General features: G+C 40.7%; 3 long non-coding RNA genes across 20 annotated transcripts in view; 1 reads left to right on the forward strand and 2 right to left on the reverse strand.

Moving 5' to 3' along the window:
• The window catches only part of LOC129058122 (uncharacterized), a 627088-nt gene that overhangs the window by 596766 nt on the left and 7657 nt on the right, over positions 1 to 22665 (forward strand). For 7 of the 15 annotated variants that reach the window (XR_010136099.1, XR_010136100.1, XR_010136088.1 and 4 more), the window contains 2 exons: positions 4239 to 4333; positions 12085 to 12210. This is a non-coding gene — a long non-coding RNA (uncharacterized LOC129058122). Of the gene's footprint in view, positions 1 to 4238; positions 4334 to 5355; positions 5624 to 8431; positions 12064 to 12084; positions 12211 to 22665 lie in introns of those variants that run through there. The other 8 variants (XR_010136089.1, XR_010136086.1, XR_010136092.1 and 5 more) reach the window with 3 other exon arrangements.
• LOC100936373 (uncharacterized) overlaps positions 1 to 22665 on the reverse strand; it is a 512798-nt gene that overhangs the window by 35637 nt on the left and 454496 nt on the right. The gene's annotated exons all lie outside the window — the stretch shown is intronic.
• Positions 6040 to 22665, reverse strand: part of LOC134759620 (uncharacterized) — a 122075-nt gene continuing 105449 nt past the window's right edge. Inside the window, exon 3 of the long non-coding RNA XR_010136107.1 lies at positions 6040 to 6389. This is a non-coding gene — a long non-coding RNA (uncharacterized LOC134759620). The remainder of the gene's footprint in view (positions 6390 to 22665) is intronic.

The following is a 22665-nucleotide window of genomic DNA, read 5'->3' on the forward strand; positions in this document are numbered from 1 at the left end:
CATTCCTTTGGTGATAACTGAGTTGTGGCTCTGAGTTCATGCAAGATCTGGTTGTTTAAAAGAGCATGGAACACCTCCCCCCTGACTCCACCCCTGCTTTTGCCATGTGATGCACCTGCACCCCCTTCACCTTCCACCATGATTTTAAACTTCTGGGGGCCCTCACCAGAAAAAGATGCTGGCACCATGCTTCCTATACAGCCTGCGGAACCATGAGCCAATTAAATCTCTTTTCTTTATAAATCACCCAGCCTCAGGTATCCCTTTATAGCAACACAAATAGATTAGCACAGAGCCCAGTAATTTATTCCTTATAGAGATGTCTAGAACAGTGCACTTTTAAACAAATGTGGTAGCCTCCGTAGTTCATTCTGTCCAGGCCACCGCTAAAGCATTGGGATCCGTTCAGCATTCCTAACTGAAGAGTGACAGTTTCCAATCCAAGAAATTTAGAGGAGAGGAGTAGCAGGAACTCCAAATCACATCACAACCATACTGGTTCAAATACAGATGTGCCGATTGTTAAAAGACTGAACTACTTCTTTACTGGTTGGTAAATAGTCACTGCTTCAAAAATCTAGGGTGACACCCCATTTTGATCACTTCTTGTTCACCCCATTTGTGAGCGAGAGATTCCCCACCCTACATAGAATGAGATGGCTGAACATGATACCCAACAATGGACAGATGAGATTAACAGCAGTTTAGTAGTCACATTTACTCACAGCTCACAGGAGGAGGATGCCAAATGCCTTGCAGGGCCACATGGAGATTGCACTTGGGAATAGAGTGAGCAAGCAGAGGCTGTGGAAGGCAGACTCTGCAGTAACAAGAGGGTGAGGTGCCCCCTGATTCCCACTGGAGGAAGTAGTTGGTTTGTCTGAATACTTTTGTAGGCTTGCAGGGAACTAAAACTCACTAGGTTGAAGGCCACGTGGTGTGCAGCTGGTCTACATGAGAGGTGAGTGAAGGGGTATATGTTACAAGAACAGGAGAATTCACAGTTAGGCCTTTTTGGGTCCTGTGAAGCTAAAATATGTCAAGGCAGCACATGAAATTTTAGGCCTTGTAATAAACATGACCACTCACTTCCCAGCCCTGTACCCAGCTTGCATCTGGATTGCCCCAAGATCCAGCAACAAAAGCATTAATGTGTGATACAGCAGAAACCTCCAGTCCCTGATCCAACACAAAGGCTACTTGCCGTCCTTCTGATTTGGTCATGCACATGCTTTACCAGCTGTTAAATATTTTGAATATCATCCTGGCCACAGCCATTAACACATGGTAGAGCACTTTGACTCAGACCCTTTTTCTTTCTTCCTCCTTGTCCAAAGCTCCCAGGATTTTTATTCTTCCTATTGACTGTACAATTGGAATGGCCTGAAAAATCCTTATCTTCTTTAAAACCTTGTTCCATCCAGTTGGAACTAGAAAGGAGAATGAATTAATTCACACTGAGTTGCTGGTTATTCACTATTTCCAGGAATATTTGTGTTTTAAGAATAGACTGTGCTTTAAAGGAATTGTGTTTTAAAGAATAGACTCTGCTTTAAAGGCAAGCCATGAGCCTGCAAGCCAAACCTAGCACACACCTGTTTATGCACAATTCTCAAGCAAAGAATGATGTTTATATTTTAAATGTTAAAAAAGAAAACAGGAAATAACATGCAGTGAAGACTATATGTGGTCGGTTAAGACTAAAATATTTACTATTTGGATCTTTATAGAAAAAGTTTTCTGGCTCCTCACTTAAAGCAAAGATTATGTAATGGTAGAAATGAGGACAGTAATAATAGGCTAGGACACTGATTTTGGAGCAGGAGTTCTCATCTGGTTCAAGTGGAAATGCTAAAATCAGAGAGACAAACAGAGAATAAAACCAGATTAGAAAGCTGAAGTCGATAATGCTGAAAGGGCCATTGGCAGGAGAGTGTTCAGGACCAAAGAGCTGAAAACAAATGTAATGAGGCATAAGTATGTTACGGCAGAAAAGGTGGTTCTGGAAGGGTTGCCAAATCCATCCTTCTGATATATATTGTTTTCTTAAGGGCCCAGGAGCTGGGGAGTCTTCAAAAAACAAGGGTAGACATAGATGGAATGTGCAACAGTGAATTAAAACCATGTAAAACTGACCTACCTGAGGACATAATTTTTTGCTCTCTTCTTACCCTCATATGCTGTTACAAAGAAGAGGACTGGAGGGTTTGAATGGTGTCTTCCAAACGAGACAGACATCCTTGTCTTTGAAATATTAAATGCTAATAAAATTGGCACTTGATATGGCCTGCAATTGAGATAAAGAAAATGGGTAGGCCAGGCATGGTGGCTCATGCCTGTAATCCCAGCACTTTGGGAGGCCAAGGCAGGCGGATCTTGAGGTCAGGAGATCGAGACCATCCTGGCCAACATGGTGAAACCCTGTCTCTACTAAAAATACAAAAATTAGCTGGACGTAGTGGCGCACACCTGTAATTCCAGCTACTCAGGAGGCTGAGGCAGAAGAATCACTTGAACCAGGGAGTCGGAGGTTGCAGTGAGCTGAGATCATGCCACTGTACTCCAGTCTGGGGACAGAGTGAGACTCTATCTCAAAAAAGAAAAAGAAAGAAAGAAAATAGGTTAAAGTAACATGAGTAAGAACCTTTTTCATAGAAAGGATTGGAAAGGTGATAATGAGTGTCTGAAGGACTACGTGGAGTTTCTCTTCCTGGAGCCACCTTATGGCAGCCTGTTGTGCCCAGGAGCAAGGCCTTCCTGGCACCTGTGAATCCAACTTGGCATTTCTGCCTCCTGGAACCCCAACAGAGTCTTGGAGGCAGGCTTCTGCCAAGTGTCATGGCCCGGCATTTCCATTACGTGCTTGCATGCATCTTTGTTTCGAAGGGAGGATTGGTGGGTGGGGTGCTCCAGTCTGGGAGACAGTGGGTGGTAAGAGTTTCCAGGAGGACAGAGACAGACTGATTGGCCCAGCTAGTTAGGGCGCATGGCGTTAATGAGGCCACGTCATATCCTGGTCTCCCACCACACCCAGCCAGCAGTCTCCTTTCAGGGGTCACAAATTTCACTCTTCCCCAGAAAGGAAGTGCCAAGGGAGAGGGTGGGGATAACTCCATGCAAAACCATCTTCTCTGCTGAAAGAAGAATCCTGCTGGTGGATGGTTCTTGGCCTCTTCCTTACATATACCATCTCTCATTCATTTGGGACACGAACACATAGGACACTGTATCCATTAGTTTTGGCTGGTTAACAACCTTCCCCAAAAACTGATGAGTTAAATCAATAACTGTTTATTTAATTGACAATTCTTTGGGTCAGCTGAGCAGTTCTTCTGGTTTAGGACATCTCAACTGATCATTCCCCCACTTGCTTATACATTTGCAGACAGCTGGAGAGTCTGCAGGGGGCTGGATGACTTAGGATGGTCCCACTCATACAGTCTAGCAATTGCTTAGTTGTCATTCAGGGCAATGTGGGACATAGGACTTTGTGTCTCTTATTCTCCAGTAAGCTAGCTTAACTTTCTTCCCATGCTTTGGTGGCAGAGGACCTAAGGGCAGCAAGAGAAGGCAAACTCCCATGCATATTGGCCTTTAAAAGTTACAAAAATAGGCCAGCTGCGGTGGCTCACGCCTGTAATCCCAGCACTTTGGGAGGCCGAGGCAGGCAGATCATGAGGTCAAGAGATGGAGACCACCCTGGCCAACATGGTGAAACCCCATCTCTACTAAAAATACAAAAATTAGCTGGGCGTGGTGGCAGGCGCCTGTAGTCCCAGCTACTCGGGAGGCTGAGGCAGGAGAATCACTTGAACCTGGGAGTCGGAGGTTGCAGTGAGCTGAGTTTTCACCACTGCACTCCAGCCTGGCAACAGAGTGAGACTCCGTGTCAAACAAAACAAAACAAAACAAACTTACAAAAATATTGGCTTAGACTTATTCTAGAAACAGAAGTGATAAGACAGTATTAATACATTTTACACAAATGGTGGTTATTTTAATGCTGATGCTATACTCAATGCTTTACACATATTATCTCATTTAATCTCATGAGGTAGGCTGTAAGCATCTGGTCCAAATTCACTCTGCTATAAAGTGGCAGAGCCAATATTCAAACTCCAAATTTAAACCACTATCACACACAATCACAACTCATAAATTTTAGGAATTGCATGCCTGTTCCAACCATGCCACCATTGTTCAAAACTCCACCTAAATTCCTGTTGTCAAATCCACAGAGTCTTGGCAACACAGAGGCCACTGGACAGAGGCATAACCTTGCGTGGCAGCTGCACAGGAATTGGATTTGGCTCAGGTGTTTCAGATGACTAAGGTGAGTGATCAAGCTGGATATTTTTGGATAACAACCAAAGTGTGATGAGAAAGAAAGACGATTCAGTTGTGTAGATTGTGAAGTTTTGTGTACCATTTCATCTTTGTAGTATTGGAATTGGGATTTTTAGCTCTTGTTCATAGAGCCAATGCTGCTTAGTCTTTCTGAGATATCAGGCAAATTCTCTTTTTCCATGTTTCAGATTTCTCCTCTGTATAATAAGGGACTTAGGTTCTACGGTTTCTAAAAGATCCTTCCAGTCCTAGAAATCTCTGATCCTACAATATATTACCCCTTAGAAATGATTATTTTAACTAAAAAGAATGTAAATTTCTCATCTTCAAAATAAAGACATGCCTTTTCCACTACCCCCACTCTCCCACTTTATGACATGGGGGAGATTGAGAAGATGCTGTTTAGTGACAGACCAGATTCCTTTGGAGACCAGGGAGTTGGGGGGAGTACAAATATCATATTCAGGACAGGAATTCAGACTTGAATGCTGCAAGTCTTGCCTCTCAACTCTCCATGCACTATCAATTTTATTATTTATCTACTGACTTTCCTGAGTAGGAAAGAGATCAGGTCAAGTAGCATACAATATCCTTCTTATTCCCATGCAGATGTCTGAGGCTTCTTTCCCCTTTGGTCCAATCTGATTTGTATGTCTTCTTGGTTAATACCCCCAGAGTGCTCTAGGCTGCTTTCTGCCTAAATGTCACATAAATCAAAGTGTGTAATCTTGCAAGGGTGAGGAGAAGTGGAGAGTCAGCCAGGATGGAGATGCTAAGGACAGACTGAGCCATCCCATTTCCCCACTTCCCAGACCTTGTTCTTGCCCTCCTGCAAACCCTGAGGAAGGCCTCATGGGGGGAGCTTGAACTCATTCCCACCCACTCCTGATGGTTCCAGCTACTCAACCTTTTACTAAATGGCTCTTCACAGCTGTTTCTAGTTACGTGTCTATTTATGTTGTTGGTGTACGTGTGCTTGTGTACCACGTGTGCATCTTATCCCCTCAGTTCCCCAGCTACCCGAGGCCTCCAGTGAATCCACATGATGTCATTTGGAATCCCAAGTGGAGGCAATCACAAAGCAACATAATGTTCAAATTCAGGAAGCATTTACAAAGGTTGTATGCATCTTCTTTGTCATTCATAAAGGCAAGGGAAGTTAGAATTCAGGAAATAAGATGCAAAGACTCATGAATGTCTTCAGATTCCAAAAGAGTAAATTTTACTATTGGAGTAAAGTTAGATTGTAATCCTCTTGAAACAGATACTTTTTCCTTTCTTAATCACCTAGATGACAAATGTAAGACTTATCCCTGACTTGGTCCATTGATTTGTTCATTCATTAATTCAACAAACATTTATTAAGTTTCTCCATGTGCACTGGACTGCTCAAAGCTCTATAGGAGATACAGTAATATGCTTTGCTGCCTCTGAATGGAGCAGTGTCCCTCCCAGCCTATGGGCATGGCTAAATTTTAGAAGGATTCTTCTGCTTGTCTTCAACTTCAAAGATCAGTCTGAACATGGAGTGAAATCACCAGTGTCCCTGGCAGGAACAGACCCTGTTCCACACCCAACACATCATCCTAATAGTAGGCTTTTGACACAGTCCTATTAAATAATGAAGCATGTCTCTGTCTAAGTTTATATAATCAGTGCTTCAAAATTCAGAAACTTTGCCCATCAGAGGTCAATCGGCAAGCTCAGTGAGTTCCTATAAACCAGCTTGAAAGGAATTACTGTCTGGAGGCGTGCTCCCCATTCTGCCTGCCATGGTTGCCAAATGGTGGCTTTTCTAATTGTTTCATTCCTTTCTGCATTTATTAATTGACTTTCTAATATAAGGAAGAGCTTTCTTTTCCTTCTACTCATTTAGTTAAATCAGAAAAATCTGATTTTATCTAATAGGCTATAATCCTTTACTATTACAAATTTATTCTGATGTCCACGATGTCCCAGAGTTGGCCAGTAGAAGCGCCCACAATCTGGCTTCTGTATCCTTTTGAAATGTCTTCATCATTCTTTGGGAACATTCTTAATCTCTGAAAAAAAATATATATTTCAGGTTCATCTTTTACTTTCTCTCCCTTAGCCACAGAATCAGTCATTTTTTTTTTTCAAAGAGCCCTAATTCCTTTTAGTAGAGAATAATATTTAAAAACCAAGATCGGGAAGCCAGGTGGTCTCGCTGCACTTCAATTCCTTGGTTTTAGGCCCTCTAAGAATACACAGCTAGGAAATAGATGTATGTACACACACACACACACACACACACACACACACACCTGCATCCACATACATCTCAATATTTATATCCACATAGGTCGATCTCTTTTTGTAGCTATCTAGATAGTATATGCCATGAGTTCTCACTGAAAGCTCCAATTCCAATCCAACACCACTGAAATGTTGCTAACATTTCCCCTCACCATGTTTGTAACTACCTTCTCTTATAAGGAGAACACTGGCTGCCATCTTCTATAATATATTTACTTATTTGCTCAGTACTAGAATTCACACAGAATAGTTTCAGAGTTGCTATCCTGTGCCTCTATGAAAAGCAAGCCTCCCTCCACATAACCAATGATTGTTTAGAATTTTATTCTTTGGCCCGAGCACATCTTGTCAAAGAATACATGGGTTAGTTCTTTCTTTAGCATCAGGTTAGTTCTTCTTTAGCACCAGCTTTATTTCCCCTCTTCAACATCACTTTGAGACATGCCCTGAATCTTTGTTTTAGCCATCTCCAAAATAAGCTAAAGCCTCATTTTTGGTGCTCTGGTGCTGCTGCTGGAGCCAACACATGTCTCTCTGGAACACCAAGTAAATATTCAATGCATGTTTGCTCACTCCGCCTTCCTGTGAAGCTAATCCAACAAATAGATGACAGAAATATCTTCATTTCCACAAATGCACTTGTGAGCTTATAATAAGAGTCTTATCTCCCAGGGCTATCCACATTCCCATGGCTTCCCCATTCCCCATGTTTAGATACCAAAATCTTTCTTCACTTTCAGACAAGTCTTAATTCATCTTCCCTATAAAGGCTTCGTAATACCTCTTTACCTAAACATAGAGCATAGCCCCACAAATGCCGTGTTCATAGATTTAGAAGCTCGTTTCATATTTATCAAGTTCTCACATTCTCCATCTTTCATATTTTAAAATATTTATTTAATTAAATTTATGAGCCAGAAATTGAAAAACATATGGAGTAAAGGGAAGGAAAGAAGGAAAAAAATAGCTCATTCATTCAACTTTTCCCAGCTGCCATTCCTGACTCAGGAGATTTGGCTGAGTTCTTGGGTAATGCCATGCAATAAAACTTCCATAGGGTGCCAAATTTAGGTCCAGCATGAAAAGAAAACAAAATCCCTCCTATAAGACAAACTATTCAATTTGGAAATGGGATTTTTTTTTAAGTCCTGCATTAAACCTTCATAGTGATTGTTTCCACAAGGGCGAGAATCAGCCCACCCCTTGGAAAGCTTCTGAATGGGGCAGTATAGAAAATTTTAAGAAACATTTATTTCTCTGAATGGAGAACTGTTACTCTTGGGGGCTCTGCTTTCTCCTTTTTGGACAGAATCCACTCTGCCCTATCCTGGCTAGAAGAAGAGAAGGTGTAGCGTGCAGGCAGGGAGGACGATTCCAGGTGCTGGACACTGCACAATGGGTCCTATTCTTTGTTATTTGCAATCCATCTTTCTCAAAGTTGGCTCACAAGAAGTACATCTCCTTGTGCAGTTAACCCGCTGGACTACCCTACCTGATAACATGGGTGGGTACTTTCTCAACACATATAAGGTCCAACACATGACAAGTGACAGAGTGAGATGAAGCTTTCCAAACTGGCATGAGTTTTGTACAGTTTCATATATGGTCTGGTTACCTGGTTACCTATGGTCTGGTTACCTGGTGACTTTTGTTGTCCTGTCTCTACCTATGTATGTATGTATCTCCACCTATGTACTTTTATCATCGTATCTCTACCTATGTTTTACACACACACACACATTATATATATGTTATGTTGCAGTTAAATTTTATTATCACTTTTAAGATGGAAAGTTTTGCATTCCAGGAAACCCTCAGTCCTGAGAAGACTGGGGCATTAGATCACCCTGTGTTGCAGACTTTTTCAAATGGCAAGTATTAATTATTATTTAGATTGCACATGTATTTATGCCCCAAACTAAAATGCTCTGAAACCACATCTTTAATAGTTGGAATTCCAGGCTCTTTCCGTGGTTCCTTTGACCTGCTATTGCAGAGAATGTTCTGTGGCTGTGAATAAATCTTGGCCAATCTTCTATAAGCAAGAAAGGAGCCCAGATGCTCCCCTCAAGATGAGACCCTGAAAGAGAAGTCTGATTGTCACCACGTGATCTGCCAGGGTTTTCTAATGGATCTGCTATTTCAAATGATGATGAACCTGATTTGGCAAAGCCAGAGGCCCCTCTCATGACCTATGTGTAGTGAGAAGCTCCTCTGTGTGTCACTTGAATGTCGAACGGTCACGGCATTTATATTGAAATAATGATAACACTTTGCTCACAGGACACACATGCCCATTTAGATCCAGGCAAGTTTTAGCTCAGGCAGCACACTGTTTTCATTACTTCTTTCTCATAGTGAGGTACAGTCTAGTTTGTAAATCCAGACTTTCCCTTTCCTTGGAGTGAGTTCCTTCTCAGGAGTCTTGTTCTGCTGTCCTATGGCTTATCATCAGTTGGGAACACCCTAGTTTATTAGACACTGGGTGTGCAATACTCATACTGCCCATCTCTTCCTGTACCTATGGCTGCATGGATAAAAAGGGAAGGCAGGTCACCCATGTTTACTGGCCAGAAGCACTTGAACCCCAGAAGAAAACTCATCTATCACAGAGGGTGAGAAAGGAAGAGTTGAGGAGAGGGACTCTGCCATAGTAACTGGGCTGCAGGCCCTACGACCAGTCAAAATATTTTACTGCATGGCATTTTATAGCACGTAATCATTGTCTTAGTCAGTCTAGGTGACTATAACAAATTACCATAGACTGGGTAGCTTATTTCACAGTTCTGGAGACTAAAAGGCCAAGATCAAGGTGTTGGTAAATTCAATGTCTGTTGAGGGCCCACTTCCTGCTTTGTAGATGTCCATCTTCTTGTTGTATCTTCACATGGCAGAGAACAGAGGGAGGAAGCAAGGTCTCTCCCGTCTCTTTTAATAGGGCATGAATCCCATCATGAGGGCTCTATCTTCATGACTGAGTTACCACTTAAAGGTCCATCTACAAATACCATCATCACACTAGGGATTAGAGTTTCAACATGTGAATTTGGAGAGGGACACAAACATTCAGTCCATAGCAACCATTCATGCACTGGGGCTATGCAGGGGATAGACACTTTATTCAGCTGCAAATTCGTCTTGTACAAAGTTTCTCTTCTACGATGTCATCAAGGTCTGTCATCTGTTTATCTTTTTCTTCCCCAAACACTATAATCTGAATGGGTTGAAACCATTTTCTGATGGAAATGTATACCTTAGACCAGTGGTCCCCAACCTTTTTGGCACCAGGGACTAGTTTCATGGAAGACAATTTTTCCACAGATGGTGGGGTGGGGGATGGTTTCAGGATGATTCGAGCACGTTGCATTTATTGTGCACTTTATTTCTAGGATTACATTGTAATATATAATGAAATAATGATACAATTCATCATCATGTAGAATCAGCAGGAGCCCTGAGCGTGTTTTCCTGCAACTAGATAGTCTTATCTGGGGGTGATGGGAGACAATGACAGATCATCAGGCATTAGATTCTCATAAGGAGCGCATGACTTGGATCCCTGACGTGCACTGTTCACAATAGGGTTTGTGCTCCTTTGAGAATCTAATGCCATCACTGATCTGACAGGAGCCAGAGCTCAGGCAGTAATGCAAGTAATGGGGAGTGGCTGTAAATTCAGATGAAGCTTGTTTGCTGCTCACCTCCTGCTGTGCTGCCCAGTTTCTAGCACACCACAGACCATTACCAGTCTGTGGTCTAGGGGCTGGGGACCCCTGCCTAAGACTATTGCTCATTGTCCTGTGCAATTTTGATAAGTTCCATAATGCTGGCAAATTCACCACTATTATTCTCATTATTATCAGCGTTAGCAGTAGTATTCGCAATAGCTAACATCTGTTTAATAATTTGACATTACCAATATTCTTTGACAATCCTGAAAAAATGGGTAATTGAGATAATTTACATTTGTTAACTTGAGATAATAATGCATTTCTGAATGAGAATATGGAGCCTCAGGAGGTTCAGTAACTTCTTTAAGGTCACACTGCTAGCAAGTGGCTATCTCTATTTTTATTAAATTCAAGAGAACCAGAAACCTCCCTGAAGTCTGCTATCTCTAGGTCATTTAAACAGAGAGACACCAACTGGAGGCATCCCAAGTAAGGAGTTTTGAATCCATGATAACTTTGCAGAGGCTGTTGTTATAGGGAAGGTCAAAACAGATCTGTCTGAAAGCTGTCCCCACCCATTACAGAAGCAAGAAGGCCTCCAGGCTGAAAAGACACTGGAGGCAATTTAATACAGCTGCCCTTAGCAGGATAGCACTTTGATATTCTCCTTTAAATATTTATTTTCTAATTTATTGAAAGGTGATAGTCACTGCTACATGGGGAAAGGGTGGAGGACGGTGACCCTTGCTGGATGCCTTCTACTTCCCTCCTTGCAAAATAATTTGCTGCATTTTTTCTTTGGAAAATGAATTATAGCATCAACAGATTCACCCTCCTCAGAAAGGAATTTTAGCAGTCATCAGTCCTCCCACAGGCCCCCTGGGGGTCTCGCATTGTCTGTTTGCACCTGCAGCCCTTCCCCCAGTGTGGCATGTCCTCATAATCTTTGACAACTTCATGGAATGCCCTCCTGGGAAATCCAATTTTATCCATTTTGCTGCATTTCTGGGTGCATTTTAGCATTTCTTATGGATTAGCACTTCAAGCAGCCATTTCATAAGCTTATTCTCCATCTATCTTGGCATTTATACACAGACATCAAATTGTATTAGAATTGAAAATGGAAGGGGGAAGGAGGGAGAGGTGGAGAGCATCTGAGTAATCAATTTGGTTCTCTCCTGCCCTTAGGCTGTGTTGACACAGCTTAGCTCTCGCCTGCTCCTCCCAGACAAGCTTATCTGCTGCACACTGAACTCCATTAATCTTCTTGAAAGGCAAATGTGTTCAGGACAATGTTAACACTTAGCTCTCCTGAAAAGAAGACAGATTCTATGAGGTACAGAGTCAGGGCTCCAGGGCCTGCACTGGCAGTTCAGACAGGCCTCAGCCAGAAGGATTCCGTGTGGAAAGAGTGGACAGCAGAGCAATGGGCTTTGTGAACCCAAATACCAGCATCAAACCAGGTCAAACTAAACCAAACCAAACTAAGGGAAACCAAATATCAACAGAAAACAAAGCCAGCCCAAAGACAACAACGACCAAATAAATGCCTGGCCCATTTTGAGGCAGCATTAGCCAGATTTACCTTTGAGTTTCAAGTGGACAAAACAATTAAATGATCATTATTGTTTAAATTTTAACAAGTGATTGGCATTGTGTGAGGAGTCCACACAATAATAGTAAATGACTTAAGAGAAAGAAGTATTATGGAGTATGTATTTTTGGCCATAAAGACACCTAAAGCATTTCCCTTTGATCACCATTGCATTCTCTGCCTTGTGGAGCTCAGAGCTGCCCTCACACAGACAAGAGGATGATCTACCTGGCCCTGTCTAGGAGGCCCTGCTCCAAGATCTCCCCTGATACCACATAGTCTCTGGGATCAAGTCATTGCACTGGAAAGAGGAATGAATTGGTATGTGTTTTGTGGGCCCCTTTGTGCTGACCCTCCCATGTCATGTCACCCCTGTCCCCCTGCCTCCTTCTTTTCTTTCAATAAGGAGATTTGATAGACCATTCTTATCACTCATAGATCTGTAATCCCTGGCTGCATCCATTTGCTAGCAACCCTGAAAGACACAGGGTAATTTTTAATGTTTCTAGGGCAGGAATTTGAATGGCCATACAGCTCTCTCCTGCACCCCAGTATCACAGTATTCATTTATTATATATGAACCGAATCTGGGAGGAGAGGGTTGCTTCTCAGTGGGGCCTTATTACAAGAGCTATGGAAACAATTTAATGCAACTCCATTGACTTACACTGAGTGATTTTTTTTTTAAACCTGCCATATATCCATCACAGACATCCAGAACCTATTGTATTGTACGTGTAGCCCCCATTCCCATGCTTACTTTGGGTAGGAAAGTGTCTGGGTAGGAAAGCAGGGGAAACATGTCACACTGGGGGCCAATTGGTTCACTTCTAAGGGTAAGTAATAGGAATCCCAATTTTGGCCACTTGATGTATGTCCCCAAACCAGTTTTCCAGGATTATTTATGGCTCCATGCTTTGCACTTATAGGGTGCCCTCAGAAGGCTTTTCTCCATTAACAATCCCATCAGGTGACTTTGAGAGCCACTTCCATGAGATGGCTGTGTTGACAACTCAGAGAGTTCCACCACAAGGGCTGACTCAGTCCGAAAAAATGACAGCACATAGATGGAAGGCAACAGGTGAAAAGCAGAGGTCAGACTTTCCAACGTTGGCCACTCTGGCTTTGATTACACCAGGTAGATGTGTGGCACTGAAACGGGAGAGTTCCCTGATGCCCCTCACCAGATGTTAAACAAGGATGTGGCTCACCTGTTCAGTCACCCTGCTGCTGAAACCCCTTGTGGGAGGGAGAGCAGGCACGCAGGCAGGCAGGCAGGTGCAGAGGCTGGGGTGAGTGCTTTGGGCTTCAGCCCCATGGTAGTGTCTAGGGATGGGTGCTGCAATCCAAGTGTTAAAAGCTCTTTCAGCTTTGCTGTCCACAGAGAGCTTGAGTGTTATCCAGCTCAATGGACCCTCTGCCTTTTTACAAGGACAGAAGGCCAGTGTGACAGCTTTCTGTATCCTAAGCTCTTGCCCAGTGTCCCAGAAAAATTGGGTCACACACAGTCTTGAAGGATGAATGTGAGGTTTTATAGAGTGGTGGAGCTGGCTTTCAGTCAAATGGATGGGAACCCAGAAGCCGGGGATGGAATGGGACGATGATCTTCCCCTGGAGTTAGGTTGCCCAGTGGCTGGACTCCTCTCCAACCACCCCAGCTGAACTCCTCTCAGTGTTCAGATGTTCCTCCTCTTCCTTCTTTCTCTGCCTCATCGTTTGGCTGTCCACCTGCTGGTCTGCTGGTTTGCTGGTCTGCTTCTGGAGCCCGGGCTTCGGGGTTTATATGGGTGCATAATAGGGGACATGGCAGGCCAAAAGCCAACTTTTTGGGCACGAAAACAGGAATGCCTGTCCTCATTTAGTGCCATGGATCTTCAGGCTTGAGGGTGGGGCCTTTGCTGGGAACCACCCTCTTCTACCCAGTATTTCGGTCTCCTGTCCGTATCAGCACCCTTGTGCAATTGCTCATGGTTAGGCTAGCTACTGCCCTCTTGACTTAGTAAATACCCTACAGCCACTGTCCCCATAGACATGGCCTGTAAATACTTTGTGTAAAAGACTTGCCTTTGTCTAATTATACGCCAGATGTTATGAGGGCCCACCAGCCAATGGCTCATATACAAAGGAAGCTTTCTCTTTTTCTAACCAAGTGACTGCCTTGGCCCATAGAGAAATGAACTCTTGTCACCTGTTAACACCTTCTTTCTGCTCCTTACTACTAGCTCTCCAAAAAAAAAAAAGAAAAAAAAACAGTGTGTATCTAATTGGTGAAGGTGGGCCTGGTTACCATTAGACAGTATTGTCTGTGCTACTAAGTAAGATTACTTTGCTTCAAAAGCAAAACATTCATTCTCTAGTGTGCTTTCCTGATTTGTGGAGGACTCACTTTACTCTGGCAGTATCTACATGTTAAGTGAACAAGCCAGGAAATCCTCCCTCTTTCTGTTTTTGCTTTTCCACCAGTGTCTGGGTAAGAAAGTGGGGTAGACATGTCATACTGGGGGGCAATTAGTTCAGTTCTAAGGGTAAGTAATTAGGAATCCCAATTTTGACCTCCCATTTGATGCATGTCCCCAAATCAGTTTTCCAGGAAGATTTATCATCTGGATAACAAAGCTGGTGTTTTCATCCCATTTGACTCAAGTATTTCTGTGTATATTTGATTGGCAAAAACCCTGGAGGGAAAGAAGATGCCTTCAACCTAATCTTTACCAATGACATTAGTAACATCACTCTGACTTCACACCTGCTGCTGATGCCAGAGCGCAGCCTCTTCTCAGAGCAATCCCAAGTAGTATCCTGTGAGACATAGGTGGTGTTTCACTTGTGCTCAGAAACCAGTCCCTTTCTGCTTCAGTCTCCTCATGGCAAAGTGTTACCCACAAGTCTTTCAAGGGAAGAGTTTCCCCATATCTGCTGCTGCAGGTGCCTCCCCTGATCCTCTGCGAGGCCACTGTGGTGCTCCCTTCCTTACACTGCTGTTGGTTCTTGCACAGAAATGGGAAGTTTGTCCTTAAGTTTATTCCGGGTAAACTTTGGCATCTGGTTTCCAAGGATCACTCCTTGTGGTCCAGATTTCATTACAGAAGATGCTTCAATCAAAAGCATCTTTAATTTCTGCTGAAATCCTCTCCTTCTATATCTGGTCAATCTCATCTTTTAGATTCTTAGGAGATTAGCATCTAACAGATTCTAGACTATTACCTTTATTTCCCATTCCCCTTCTGCGTCTATTGAGAGACCTTCCTGCAAATTGAGCCCTATTTGTAATTAATCCCCTAATCATGATAACCCCGAATCTCTATTTCAGTTCACCAGATCTATCATGGCCACAGATTTGATTTGTATAAATTTGGTGGCTGTATTAAATAGGATTAGGCCAAGTATGCTGTAGTTATAAACAACCCAAAACCACAGTTCCCATAACAACTAATTCTGGCAGAAATAGAGAAAGAAGAATTAGGAGAGCTAGAAGCTCACAAAATTGTAGAACCTCTTCTTGATCATTCAAAGGGAAATTTTCAGGCATTTTCTACTAGAGTTCAGATGAGGACAAATAGATACTTGTACCATTTGAATAACATTCAAAACATACTGGGATCACAGACATATGGAGACACCATAGATTCAAGAAACTTTACATTTAGCTTATGTATGTATTTATATGCTATCTGATGCTCAGAAGAACTTGAGGTAGCTTACAGCACAAATATAAGCAATAAAATAAAGACTAAATAAGAACAAAGACAAATAGAAAAGTAGAAAATCTAGACCATGACAAAGAAGAAAACTGATGTATAAAGGCCAACATAAATACAATAAAAGAGTTCAAATTTACTCCTGGGTTTCTTGGCGTTACAAAGCAAAAGTGACATAATTATTATTAACTAAACAAATAAAAAAGACAGCTTCAGAATGCCCATTCTTTCAGCTAAGCAAACTTGAACGAAACATAGAATTTAGAATCTCCCTTGTCAGCCAAGCTTTTGTTAGATTTTGAATAGCAAACAGTTCAAAGTTGCATTCATTGGTGAATAGTTGGTGTTTGCGAAAGTTTTTGAGAGCAGACCTATAAGCTCCAAATCCTGATAGAAAGATAAAGTTGAGTAGCTTCCCCCAGGTCTTTTGCCTGCCATCTGCAAACCAGAGGTTTCTATACTAGGGACTTTGGGACAGATTCCAGCACACAAAAGGTCTCAACTGATTTATCAAGTGCTTCTTATGAAGCTTTTGCACAAGATTATTTAGAATTGAAAAATATTCCAACCAGTTGCTCAACCTGTCTGCTAAAAAAAAAACATAATGAAAGCTTTAATAATACTACTGTTTAATGTTCGATGCGGGGTGTCCCTGTTCCTAGGGAATCTATCAGGTTGAAATAGTGCCAAAATATTCTCCCTCAAATCTCAAAATTAAATAATTTACTCTTCACTTGAAAGTAAGTTGACAGAAACGAGTGGAAACTTGGAACTTGTAGCCAATTATGATAATTTCGGTTTTGAACTTGTTTTCCATATTAACTGAGGGCTAGATCTAACGGTTGAGGTCACCTCTGATTTGTAACAATGAAACAATATTATCAATGTATACAATGTATCAATGTACACCTTCTTTTCTTTATTGCATCATCATCTGCAACGTGTTCATCTAAGGATGGTTTTACTTAGTAAAATTATAAGCTAAAAATAAGAGAGACCAGAATACAATCTCAAAAGTATTCTATAATTTGTCAGATAGTTTTACTCAACACTCATTTTTCTGAAGTATCAAGGTGCAGGGATGCAGATTCAATATGGAAAACACTACATAAGAGTTTATGTTATATAGTTTGCCCCATATATGGTATCTGTTACAGGTCTAATATAGATTAAAAGTCCAAAAGAGTTGGAAGTCAACATATGTATGTTAAAGTCAACATATGAATGTTTAATTATAGTAAGAATTATTGGCTGGGCATGATGGCTCACCGTTGTATTTCCAGCATTTTGGGAGGTTGAGACAGGTGGATCACTTGAGGCCAGGAGTTCAAGACCAGCCTCACCAACATTGCAAAACCCTGTCTCTACCAAAAAAATACAAAAATTAGCCGGGCTTAGTGATGCATGCCTGTAGTCCCAGCTACTGGGGAGGCTGAGGCCAGAGAATTGCTTGATCCTGGGAGGTGGAGGTTGCAGTGAGCCAAGACTGCACCACTGCACTCCAGCCTGGGTGATAGAACGAGAGAGACTCTGTCTAAAAAGAGACTCTGTCTAAAAAAAAAAAAAATTATACTGACCAGAGTCAAGCAATCAGAACATTTTTCAAAAAATTATGGTTTCACCTTTTAGGCAGGATGTAATAGATTATCATTCCCATGGCCACAGTCAGACAAGCCCCTACAAATTACTCAAAAAAGTCACAATTTTGAAGAATCAGAGATCTTTGGAAGCAATGAGAACTGGAAAAATTAAAGCTATAGAAAGAAAACCATTTCAAAGTGATCTGATGAACATGTCGTCTTTTTTTTTCCCAGTTGGGAGCATTTGACAATTTTAGATGTGGGATGAAAATTGCCTTATCTAAGACAGAGGGCACCTGCAGAAGTAAAGAGAAACAGGCAAAGCTTTTGGCAGTCACACAGACTTAAAGTTACCCATTAGAAAACTTACAAGACTTCAAAGGCATGGCCATATGGGACACTTACCTAGTTTTGGGTGTGTAAGAAAGCCAAACAAACTAGACAGAAATCTTTAAAGCATAAAATTTTACACATGGTGCTAAGAAAAACCCATAAGAGCAGGGGGTCTACCTCAAGACATTTCCCAAATTTAGAATTTGTGTGGAAAGTAAGGCTAAAGAGCTACACTGACAATCTGTGAAGGTAAGGACTGAATCTCCCACCATTTTCAGGACTAATGCTCTCAATCACAAACTTAAGAGCCATACCTGGCAAACAGAAGAAAATCAAAGGAATGAAATCATGTTATCAATGTATACAATCATGTTACCTTCTTTTCTTTATTGCATCAGCATCTGTAACTTGTTCATCTAAGGATGGTTTTATTTAGTAAAATTATAAGCTAAAAATAAGAGAGACCTCATGCAATCTAGTTTAGAACCTTCAAAAGTATTCTATAATTTGTCAGATAGTTTTACCCAACCCTTATTTTTATGGCAGTATTTTTATGGTAGAACTGGGTTTTACAACTGAAACCCAGCCCAGGTTTAGTTCAATTCCTGATTATATTGAAGTAATTAATGACTGACCCTTTCCCTTTCTGCCTAACAGAACAAAGTAGACCACTCTTGGTATAGAAGTTCATCTCATCAGGAGCATCTGTGGTTCTTTTATATGCAATGTACATTCTACAATAGAGGCAGACCCAGAAATAATTCAGATATTGGAGTTAGAAGATCAGGATTCTAAAATAAGTACAATTAATATTTTCAAGAAAACAAAGGAAAAGGTGGACAGAAGAGATTAAAGTATAGATAAATTTAGTTAGCAATTTGAACATTTTTAAAAACAGCATTAAACAGATATTCTGGAAAGAAAATATACAATGTTTGAAATTAGGAACTCATTAAATGGACTTAGCAACAGTTAAGGTGTTTTTGATCCAAGTATTTTGCTGTCTCCAAACTGAGGTACAGAGAGGGGAATAAAGTAAAAAGGAACAAAAAACTGTAAGAGGCATGCAGAACATGTCAAAAAGCCTAACATATATATGATTGGCATTTTAGAAAAAGCAGAAAGAGGAAATGGCCCAGAAGCAATATTGGAAGACATAATGACTAAGAATTTTCAAAAGCTGGTGATGATCACATAGATTTACAAAGCTTAATGAAACCCAAGCAAGATAAATATAAACCAAAGCGTATCCAAGCACATGATGGCCAAATAGATGAAAAAACAGGAGCAGAGAGAACGTCTCAGTAGCATCCAGAGAAAAAAAGACAAGTATTCTCAAAACAGCAACAATAAGAATTATAACTGACTTCTCAATAGAAATGATGGAAGCCAGGAGAAAATGGAACAAGGAGGTAGAGGACATAGTTAAACTGCCGAAAGAAGGAAATACCAAACATAATTCTATACCCAGGGAAAAGACACTTTAAACTGAACGAAAAATATTTTTCAGGATAAGAAATAGTAGAATTTGTCATGACCAAGCATGCTCTACAGGAAAGACCAAAAAACGTTCTTTAGGAAAAAAAAAAAAAAATCATTCCAGAAGAAAACATGAAAATGTAGGAAAGAATAAAAAACACTGGAAAAGATAACTATGTGGGCAAATATAAATTAATATTGATTCTTCAAAACAATAATTGCAATATTTTGTCATTTCAAATACAGTTGACCCTTAAACAACACAGGTTTGAACTGTGAAAATTCACTTATATGTGGATTTTCTTCTGCCTCTACCACTCTTGAGACAGCAAGACCAACTGTTTCTCTTCCTCCTCTTCCTTAGCCTATTCAGTGCAAAGGTGATGAGGATGAAGAACTTCATGATGATCCACTTCCACTTAATGAATAGTAAATATATTTTCTTTTCCTTAGTTTTTTTTTTTTTTTTTTGAGACAGTTTCACTCTGTCACCCAGGCTGGAGTGCAGTGGCATGATCTCAGCTCACTGCACGCTCCGCCTCCTGGGTTCATGCCATTCTCCTGCCTCAGCCTCCCAAGTAGCTGGGACTACAGGCGCCCACCACTGTGCCCGGCTAATTTTTTGTATTTTTAGTAGACATGGGGTTTCACCATGTTAGCCAGGATGGTCTCAATCTCCTGACCTCATGACCCACCCGCCTCAGCCTCCCAAAGTGCTGGGATTATAGGCATGAGCCACCATGCCCAGCAGAATTTTCTTCATAACATTTCCTTTTCCCTAGCTTACTCTATTGGAATAACACAGTATATAACACATAGCATACAAAATATGTGTTAATGAACTGTTTATATTATTGATAATGCTTCCAGTGAACAATGAGCTATTAGTAGTTAAGTTTCTGGGAAGTCAAAAATCATACACAGATTTTTGGCTGTACAACGTATCAGTGTCTCTAGTCCCTGCATTGTCCAAGGTTCAACTATGTATGTAAAACTAAAATTGATGACAAATGTAATGCATTGCAAAGGGAAGTAAGTAGAATTAAAAGGTTCTAGCACTGTGGAGAAAGTGGTAAAAGTGATAGTCTGTTTTGACCATAATAAATCAAGGCTACATGTCATAATCTCCATGATAATCACTAAAATATAGTTTAAAAAATGTTCATAGAAGAAAAAATGGAATAATAAAAATATGTTATTAATCCATTATAATTCAAAAAAAGGATTAAAAAAAGATAGAGGAAAACAGGTGAGCCAAAGAGCAAACAAATAATACAAGGTCAGATATATACATGATTGCAATCTGATACATGATTATATTAGTAGTTACATTAAATGTTGGCTATATTCTCCAAGTAAAAGATTAAGATTATCAGACTAGATAACACAATATGGATTTGCAAGTTGTTTATTTTTAGCTACAAGAACTACAAGGAATGATATTATTGAGTCCCAACCTTAGAAGGTCTAAGTTCTATCATACTTGACTTAGCTGATCTAGAATTACAAAGTTGGGAGGTGAACTATAACTATTCAAGTCCAGGAAAATGATATTGATCTAAGTCAGATTTAGTAAATATCTAAAAGTTCTGAGATGCCTGATTACATCTAGTTTGTATTGCTTTAAAATTTAATCTAATATATTATAATGTTTTATAAACAAAGGAATTGATTAAGAATTCAAAACTTTTAGGTAAATCGTTCTATCTTCTGGGAAATTAGACTCAATGCATGTTTATTAAAGGAAGGTATGTCCGTATCAATCCCCCAAAATGAAAAACTGCAGTGAGAAAAGCATTTTCTCTCTCCCTCCATGTCTAGGAAGACTTGAGAGTAAGGATGAAGCCACTGAGTGCCTCACTGACTGTCTGGTTGGAAACCTCTGCAGCCAGGGACAAAATCCTCTCAAGACATTCCTTTAAATATGACTTTAAATGAGAGGCTGGAGAACGAAGCTACAAACATTGTTGGGTGTTAAACTCAACGAAAAGCCCAGTTTCTGTCTCAGAGAAAACTAAACAATTGTGTCATGTCTCATTCAATAGCCTCTAGGTAGTAAAATGACTAGGGTTGAGAATGAGGGAAGAAGCCTACCCCTTCTAAAAATGTTCAGAATCTTGATGAATATGAGCCTAAGGAATTAAAGAGGACTGAAAAGGGCATTTCTTTTCCCCCTGGCAGCTGCTCAATGCTAGAATTCCACAAAAAAAAATCACAAGGGAGCTGTTTTTCTGAGTTTGTCAGGTGTAGCTCCTTACATGGAAATGATTGTGTCAGTAAGACTGGATTATTCTGGTTTCAATGGCTGCATTTGTTATCTGAAATCTGAGCATTGCATCACATGAAAATTATTTTATTGTATGCTAATTTATTGAAACTCAGTAATCCCCGTAACATAAAAACCATATGGTTTTATCTTTATTTGGTTATTCAGGGAACACACCAAAATCTTGCAATGCCTCACAGATGTCATTCTGAACAAGAATTATCAAACAGTACCAAGAAGGAAAATATGATTAGTTAGGCTTTCAAAACCTCCAGATTAATGAACTCTGGATAAGCACGAATTAATCAAAATTTATTCAAATGTTACTGAATATCTATATATGCCATATATATTTACCTCAATTATTTCTTTTAAACCTTATAGCCTTTAGGTACATTGTTATTCCTGTTTTACCAAAGAGGTAATTGAAATTCTAAGAGGTTACACTATCTCTTTGAGGCCACAGAGCTAGTAATAGGGGTTTGGACCGGGACTTCTGAATCTAAGTCTAATATTCTTTCTACCACTCCTCTTGTTTGTCCACAATCTTTATATTTGTCATCACTGATAACCATAAATAACAGCAATGATAATCCAGAGAGTGGTACTTCTACACGTCTTTCTAATCTCTGCCACGTGATTTCATTCTATAAATGGATTCCTCTGAAATTCTTGAAAAATAAAATCTGAAATGCCAAAATGAGCTTATAAGATGTAAACTCATTACAACACTGTAATGAGTTTACAAGATAATAGTAATAATGATAAAGTTGGATGAAGATGAGGCTTTGAATGCCGAGTGCGGTGGTGGCTCATGCCTGTAATCCCAGCAATTTGAGAGGCTGAGACGGGTGGATCACATGAGGTCGGGAGTTCGAGACCAGCCTAAACAACATGGAGAAAACCCGTCTCTACTAAAAATAAAAAAATTTAGCCAGGCATGGTGGCATATGCCTGTAATCTCAGCTACTCAGGAGGCTGAGGCAGGAGAATTGTTGAACCCAGGAGGTGGAGGTTGCGGCGAGTCAAGATCACGCCATTGCACTCCAGCCTGGGCAACAAAAGTGAAACTCTGTCTCAAAAAAAAAAAAAAAAAAAAAAAAAAAGATGGGGCTTGAATTTAGGCATTCATACGGCAAGAAAGGCTGCATTAGTTTTCTTGGTTCTTTCTAAATTTCAATGACCAGAAATTTATTTAGGGGGCAAGGCCAGGAAGTACACAAATGTGTTTTGGCCTATGGGGGAGTGTGGGTGATGATCATGTGACTTCACTCGTGCGTAGGTGTGAGTGTGAGTCTCTGGATATTTAACAAGATCATCAGTTTAGACCCACATGCCCAAGGGCAGATGGTCCTGGTGGCTAAGGAAAAAGGCAACTGGAAAAACAAATTGAAACTGCTGAAGGAAAGATGGCTCAAGG

This window comes from Pongo abelii, chromosome 11 (assembly GCF_028885655.2).
Source record: "Pongo abelii isolate AG06213 chromosome 11, NHGRI_mPonAbe1-v2.0_pri, whole genome shotgun sequence".
Taxonomy (NCBI): domain Eukaryota; kingdom Metazoa; phylum Chordata; class Mammalia; order Primates; family Hominidae; genus Pongo; species Pongo abelii.